Source organism: Zootermopsis nevadensis, unplaced genomic scaffold (genome assembly GCF_977971745.1).
Source record: "Zootermopsis nevadensis isolate Lab colony 2312 unplaced genomic scaffold, Znev_1.0 Znev_ptg000022l, whole genome shotgun sequence".
Lineage (NCBI taxonomy): Eukaryota > Metazoa > Arthropoda > Insecta > Blattodea > Termopsidae > Zootermopsis > Zootermopsis nevadensis.
The window spans coordinates 3,997,731-4,005,747 of NW_028259154.1; the positions used below are offsets into that span (position 1 = coordinate 3,997,731).

At 35.2% G+C, this 8,017-nt stretch overlaps 2 long non-coding RNA genes across 2 annotated transcripts; both read right to left on the minus strand.

The window, feature by feature from the left end:
* Window positions 1–1,988: 1,988 nt before the first annotated feature.
* On the minus strand, window positions 1,989–2,593 carry LOC110841556 (uncharacterized). The gene is made up of 2 exons (XR_002547220.2): window positions 2,434–2,593; window positions 1,989–2,302 (listed from the first exon to the last, which is right to left on the minus strand). It is a non-coding gene; the product is annotated as an uncharacterized LOC110841556 (long non-coding RNA).
* Window positions 2,594–4,543: 1,950 nt separating this feature from the next.
* Window positions 4,544–6,463, minus strand: LOC110841567 (uncharacterized). Its single transcript, XR_015536387.1, has 2 exons — window positions 6,195–6,463; window positions 4,544–5,807 (listed from the first exon to the last, which is right to left on the minus strand). It is a non-coding gene; the product is annotated as an uncharacterized LOC110841567 (long non-coding RNA).
* Between the last annotated feature and the right edge of the window lie 1,554 nt (window positions 6,464–8,017).

Below are 8,017 nucleotides of genomic sequence, written 5' to 3' on the forward strand. Positions count from 1 at the left end.
CATTTAAGTGGAATTTATATACGTTATTCTTATGGTGATATTTTGGAACCCAGCTATTTTAATTTCTTAGTTAGGAAACCATCTTAAACAGGATCTTGTCAAGTTGGATTGACTGTTTAGTTATTGTCATATGAAGGATTCGAACTATTCCTAAAGATAGTGTAAGATAGTGTAATTGCGTCATATTGTGAATATTCTAATAATTATTTATTTTAATCCGTCATATCACAATATTTAAAATTTCTTATAATTAAGATAATAAAATATCATTGACCCACACCTATACGATGACAGTCGTACTTCTGAATATATCGGAACAATCACTCCTACATCTAGGACTGATATGTACATCTGATAAAATTTAAGAAAAGACAACACCTCGCCCAAAATTGAAAAACAAATGGCATGAAACATCACCAAATGGAATCATATTTGAGTTTTAAGTTCGTAAATCTTTTACACCTGAAGATGGTTTTATAAAAACTGAAACATGTTGTGTAAAGGATGTTCCAAAATGTAAATCGATCAATCGATATGGAACATCAATGATATTTTATTATCTTAATTATAATAAATTTTAAATATTGTGATATGACGGATTAAAATAAATAATTATTCCTAAAGAGTACCACGGAAACTGTAGCTAGTTTGTGAGAAATTCCTTAAAGTGGAAGGAAATTAACAACAAATAAAAATTATCATCATCATCTCCATGGTTTAGCCTATTATAGACTGTTTCATCTCCAAGGAATTTTAAAATTGGCAGTTAAAATTGGTCACTCCAGCGTTTTTGTCGGCGGCCTTTGCCTCGTTTGACTTTAGGTTTGTATTTATACATTTCTTGTGGAATTCTATTGGCTTCCATTCTCTCTATATGCATTAGCCAATTCCTTTGATGTTTGCACATTAAATAAAACTTATAAAAAAAAGAAATTAAATTATGGAACTTGTCATGTGTGAAGCTTTGCGGTTTGTTTTCAAAATTGATTAAATCTCCCACTGAAGAGAAAAGGGTTGATTCTGAAGCATTGTGTGAGCTTTGGATTTTCAAATGGGGACCATTCTAAGTATGCAACTGACATAATACAAAAGATTAAGTTAAAAGTTTCACCTGACCACTTAAGGTTTTGTCACCTGAGGGTCAAATAACAAGACAGAGATCCTGTTGTTTTGTGTTGATGTGGATTTCTTATGTTGGTAAGATCATTTTGTCTTTGTTGAGCAAATTTTATGACTTCTGCAGGGAAAAAAACTGAAGTTTATGTTCTATTTTCAGAACATCCAGAAAATGTTGGGCTTTGCTCCATCAAGAACTGCAAGCAAGCAGAGTGGCAGTATATTTGGTCCTCCGCCTCAACAGTTTAAGTGATGTGTGTCATTCTTAGTAATGTTGGATTCTGTTTCTGGGTATTGGTCTAAGTTTTGGTGAGGGAACTATTGTGATATTTTAGGTTTTTACAGTGGTCAGAATTTATACTGATCTGTGGAGTTAATTAGTTACAAATATTGCAAATTCTTTATACTCTCAAGAGAATAAAGATCAGAGATATAGTTAATTGGGACACATCGGTACTAGAACACTTTGGCCCAATTATGTGAAGTTCCACATAAAGAGTTAAAAGGGTTTGTTCTTTAAGATTTGTCCCAAAAAAACAGCTGCCCCGATTAACCGATGGCCCAATTAATTGGAATCTACTGTATATCATTGGTAAGATGGCATACTACTCTTTAAATATTGGTTTTTTCCATTCATCTTCTTTTCCAACTTTTTGTAACTTCCGCCTCCATTAATCTTCACGTTTCTCGAGCCGTTTTACATCTTTCTGGTTAAGCACCTATGAACCAGACATTTAAGCGCACAGTTTTTAAAGAAATGTAAAGCTGTTTGTGCCTGATTGTGCACCAAACCTTGCAGATGTATGGAGCAGCGGAAGTACAGCTTGACACATTCCTAAAACTGAATAATTAAGTACTGAAGGATAAGACAGTTATTTTCTTCTTTCCAAAGACGATGTATTCATTAGGTTTAAATTACAAGACACTTTTAACCTTTCCATCAGCAAGTTTGATTTCTGAACTGTCTTGTCTCTTCAGTAGAGGTTGTGATGATAACAGTCCTTCTTGCACACCATCAAAAGAGAGACTACCCAAACTGGAGCCAGAACCTTGTCTTGAATGGTGCCCTTTGGATAATATTCTGTGGAGGGTTACTCAGAGCTAGTTTAGTAGGATCACTACCTGTCTCCTCTTTGATTTTACTTTTTAAACTGGCAAACATATTTGAAATATGTTTTCCAAATTCCTGAAAATGTTCACAATTTAGCAAGTATTAAAACGCATTATTTTAAAAATATGGTGACGTGGTGAATATGATAAGTGAATTATTACAAGCAGACGACATGCATGGATATCAGCGACTTTTCTTCTACTTACACCTTCAGTCGAACACAATGACCAGAAATACAACCTCATTAGGTTCGACCAATGACACCAAACAGGTGACATATTGTATTGGCTATGGGTCACTGTGTAAACGATGTGTTATAAATGTGAAACGAATTCATTTCCACAAGACAGCTGCCATGTTAGCTGACGTCATTGAAAATCGCATTAGGTAATCGTAGCCTATGTCAAATTCATTTGTTAGGTTATGGTGTGCATATAATGTACAAAATTGAGTAATAAATCAGTATTAATGGATGTTTAATATACAGTAGGCTTATTGAGATTATTTTTATGCATATTTGTCGTTATAAATTGGGCTTGATATTTAATGAATGTAGTACGCGATTTCTGCAAGAGATGTCGCAGAATGTAATGTCCATATTAATTGACATCTACTATAGTATCAAGTCCTGAAACACGTGTGAATTTGAAGTGAAGTTGAAGTGAATTACGTGTGTTCAAACGGTTTCTTGTGGCAGTTGCTTTGATTCATGGCAGAGTTAATAGATGTGTTGTATAATTTTGTGTCATAATTTTTTATTATGGATTCACCTGCACCAGATATAACGTAAGTTATTTCATACATATGACTGGTTGAATTGCGTACCTTATTTGTGTGGTATTTATATATGAAGGGGAAAGAAGTGCCATAACCTCACACATCGTTTGTATGAAGATCTCATTATCGAACAAAAATAATACATCTTCATAAATTTTCATTATTTTTCTCAAGATATTTCAAATGAGAAATACTAACAAAATATATACAGATAGGAATCAGTTGTCTACCAGATTCAGTCACCAGTATGATAGACTGATATATATTATATAGCATGTGGTGGTGTCACAATTCAAGGAAATTTGTAGCAATTCTATTGGCTATTGCAAATGCATTTGACGATGGACTTGAACTGCTATCCAGAATTGAAAGCTGTGGTAAATGTTTTAAGCAAGTGTGGCCAAGACTTCCATTGCAACTGTTAACAAGCAACCCATAACAGTCACTTATGCACCAAGTAGTTTGTCCATGGTTGTAGTAATCCTGCTTTGACTTTGGGAGGTGTCAGCTTCAAATTTCAACCTGAAGATTTGCTGCCCTAATTGAGGTGTTTGTATCTTTTATCAGTCGCTCGAGGCAAATGCTGGAATAATGCCTTAAATTAAGTCATGACTGTTTCCTTCCATATTCTATCCATCTCATTATTCTTCATATTATTTGATTTCATATAGTGAGCTGCTGACAGAATCATTAAATAACTCATAAATAAAGTAAATGTGATATTTTGCAGTGAGGTTGGTTGTATTTGTGTTTCCTTGTGTAGAAAATCTTGAAAGAGAGCTACTCTTTTTAGTTAGCCATGTACAATCATCCTGTTTTTTCTGTTCAGGTTCAGTAATTTGTGTAGTTTATAGGGACTTGAAGCTTTGTAGTAACTAAAACAATAACATCTTCTTGGTTAATAAGTTGCTACCTTCTCTGCCTCCACTGTCAGACTGATAACATCAGTCATTACCTAGAGGTAAAGAAGGTCTCTAAAGCACTCAATTTGAACTCTGAACCAAAGCAGCTGATCACTTGAAAAAGCTGTATCACTAGTTGATACATTGTTATTAAGTAACATTCTAACCATGACATACAAGATTTCTCATACTGTGCTTACTGTTTCTGATATCAAGAGCTTTTGCTTCACAGAAATTGACAAGCATTATTTTCTTTTGCTGTAAGAACTTATGTAATGGCAACACTATAGCAAGCGAATAGTGTCAACTCTTCCTTTACAAGCTTATTTGTGTAGCAGTAATATTGTAGTACTGTATTCTGGAGGTACCCAATTTGAACCTTGGTCAGTTTTTATTACTATCGTTGTTGTTGGTTGCTAGTCTCTTCAATTGAGTGAGGGTGGATGACCTTGTATGAGTAGGCTGTTTCTGCCTCCTTCCGAATCCTAATCTGCTTACCATTCTTAACTGTTTAATGCAAAGAGTAGAAACAGTTTCATAAACTGAATCCAAGTTTTTCTCCAGTTGAAAGTGTTTAATTTTTTATAGTAAACTTATTAACAGAATGAGTATTACTCATTTCATTTGCAAAGATGTATATGTTTTCATTTATGTTAACATTTATTTTTAGTGTAAAAAAGATTCTTACAAAAATTCAAGGAACATGAAAAGTGATTATATAATTTTCACAACATTTCTATATTGTCTTATAAGTAAACAAATATTAATCACAGTTCAGGTATTGACCAAACTCAATAACTGCAACATATTCTGGCCTTATCATTAAGATTTACAAATGGCAGCCATTTGTACTTTTGAATTGTCCAAAATGCGTATTTTTACAGTTTTCTGCTCAACACTTTCACTAAAAATTGGAAGACTTTAGTTGAATTGACCTGGCCCTTTCAGTAAATGTAGCTGAATTTGGTCTGTTGCTGATGAGAATCTTCTGAACTGTTAACAGAAATTGAAACCTCATGGATTCCTTGCATTTATTTATTTTTTTACCATGTTATCCACACACTGATGACTGCACCCTGCAAATGAGTTGACATAAATCAGAATTGTTAACACTGTTGTTAAGGCATTAACCACTTTCTTCTAAAGTTGTCATTGATGTTGTTAGGGCTCCAATGTAAAAAGCAAAATGTTCAGACATCATACACGCAGACCATACATTTGTCATTCATATATGAATTAAATACATGTACAGAAATAATTTTAAACATACGAAGATTTCTGTCTTCTGGGCTGTTGCGCCGTATAGTATGGTAGATGTTTACCAACGTTTCAGAGGTCATACTGCCTCCATCATCAGGACGATGATACTACATGGAGCAACAACCCAGAAGACAGCAATCATGACACTCACCACTGTGAAAATCTCAAATCCTGCATTTTAAAAGTATCTTTCCAGACTTTGGGATGGGAAATCATTTAAAATGTACTTGAACATTGATTTTACTTTTCCCATAGTTACAGTACTTTTTGCCATATGTAAGAGTTGCAGGATAAAATTCTTTACAAGAAGTAATGAATATATCTTTTATATCAGTTACTTATGCCTCTTTTGCTATAACGTTTCCAATGTTTTGGTGTTTATAATTTCCCAACAAATTTAAATTCTTGTGACAGTAAGACAATCTTTTTTGTCAGTAATGTTGAATCATCATTTTGTTTTGGCAGTAGGTATGAGAACTCTAGTCGTGGTGGTTTTGGTGGTGGTAGTGGTGGCGGAACGTCTTTGTGCATAATTCCTTGTTGATAACGTCGGATGTTGGTGATCTGCGCAGAAGGTGATGCTCAGTGACGTGATGCAAGATGTCTATATTAAGGCATCTTATGAATTCTATTATTGATTGCTGGAAATTAAACACTCTAATATTTCAATGTTCTTAAATTATGGAACAATGTTGTGTTTGAGTCACTACCATGGCATTATACTTCAGAGATTTTACATTGGTTACCTATTTGTGGTCCTAGCAACACAAATGGCTGACGTAAATTATGCATGTTTTTATGCGATTGTAGTTGTTGAATTACATGAGTGGTCTGCTTACGCTCAAGCATTATTAATAAACATGTTAAAATTTTTTTTTAAAATATATCGAGTGCATAACTCCTTGTAATAGTCGTATATTGGTGATGGTGGCCGATTACGCGTTTCGTCCACCTCGCGACTTTGATGCCTTCGTGTGAATTTATTACAAGTGTTGTGACACGAAAGAGTGTGAATTTTTATTACTTACCTGTGGCACGACGTCGATACGAAATTGCAGCAATTTCCGACCATCCATGGTATATTTCGAAAGTCCGTGCGCAGGTCGCCATGTTCAGCTGACGTAGAATACCCCAGTTGGGTTGCGGTGGGTCAGTTACGTTAGGTTAATGGGGCATCTGCGCGGAAGATGATGCGCAGTGACGTGATGCAAGATGTCTATGTTAAGGCATCGTATGAGTTCTTTTATCGATTTCGGGATCTTGAACACTCAAATATTTCAATGTTCTCAAATTATAGGACAATCGTGTGTTTGAGTCACTACCATAGCTTTACACTTCAAAGATGTTTCATTTATTACCTTTTTGTTGACCTCGAAAGACTCTTGGGTCACGTGACTGATGCCTGTATTTACGCAATTGTGGGTGTTGAATTTTATTAGTGGGCTGCTTACGCTTAAGAATTGTTAGTACACATGTAAAAATTTTATTTTAAAAAGTATCGAGATATTACAAAGATCCGGCTTGTCAGAAATATACATGTATACATATGCACAGGAAAGTCACATTTAGACACGTCCATCTTCTGCAAATCAGGTACACGTGGAATTTATTTGGTTGTCACCATAGGAATCACAAGCCTCTTTTATACACACGTGTAATGTCGAAAGTTAATTCACGGAGTTTAATGCCACATTTCGGCAATTCACACGAACACGTACATGAGACCGTTAGTGTAATGTTCTACTTGTCTCCATCTTGCATACGTCACTGGATGGATAACGTCCTCTCGTCTTCACTGTATGAAGCACACAGTAGTTTATTATGTGTCGCAGGAAATAAATGTTGCTAATTATCCCGATGAACATATTTGTTTGAGTACCGAGGTATGAAAGCTTGATCTTAAGATGTTGAATAATTCCAAGGCTAACATTGAACTACGGAGACTGCAGTGCCTCTCGACATAAATCAATAGCGACTGACTTTCACTTCCGTGGCTAACTTCGATCTCACGTATTTGAAAGCGTATGTAGAGGTTTTTCCAATCAAATCAAATCACGTAATTTTCGATTTCAAGTTTTCTCCGTTTGAGTTCGTGGGTTTGTGTACTCTGATGTGGGCCAATCGCTACGTAGACGAGTTATTGATTTACCTGACTGCAACAGCACGCCATCATCGGTCTAATTCGGAAAGTCTTTTTACATGCTGCCATCTGTACGCTATATCCAATGCGTACTAATAGTTGCTTTATTTTCTAAAACGATTTTGATCTTTGCAGTATATATTGTATTTTTAATTTTTGTGTTTCTTAATTTCCGTCACATTGATGTGTTGCATTCAATAGTAACCTCCCCTTATTTACTTATGGTGAAATCTGTGCGCGAATCCTTACGTATGATGTTAAAACGCGCTTGGGTAACCGCAGTCTCTATCTGTATCTTCGCCATAAAATTCTTTCCTTAGTCATTTCGTGCATTTGTTAGTCTTAAAACGTATCTGTGCACGAATAGGAGCAAGTTAGAAAATATAAAGGAACATATTTGTGCATAATTCCTTTTTGATAACGTTGGATGTTGGTGATCGTGGCCAATTTCGCGTTTCTTCCACCTCGCGAATTTGAAGCCTTCGTGTGAATTTATTACAAGAGTTGTGACACCAAAGATTATAAATTTGTATTACTTACGTGTGGCACGATGTCCATACAAATTTTCATCAATTTCCGTCCACCCATTGTCTATTTCGAAAATTCGTGCACATCACGCCATGTTCAGCTGAATCCTTACACTGAGATTCACTGTAGGTAGCACCCGTTAATATCTGATTGAACGGTGGCAATTAATCTTGTTAATGGTTC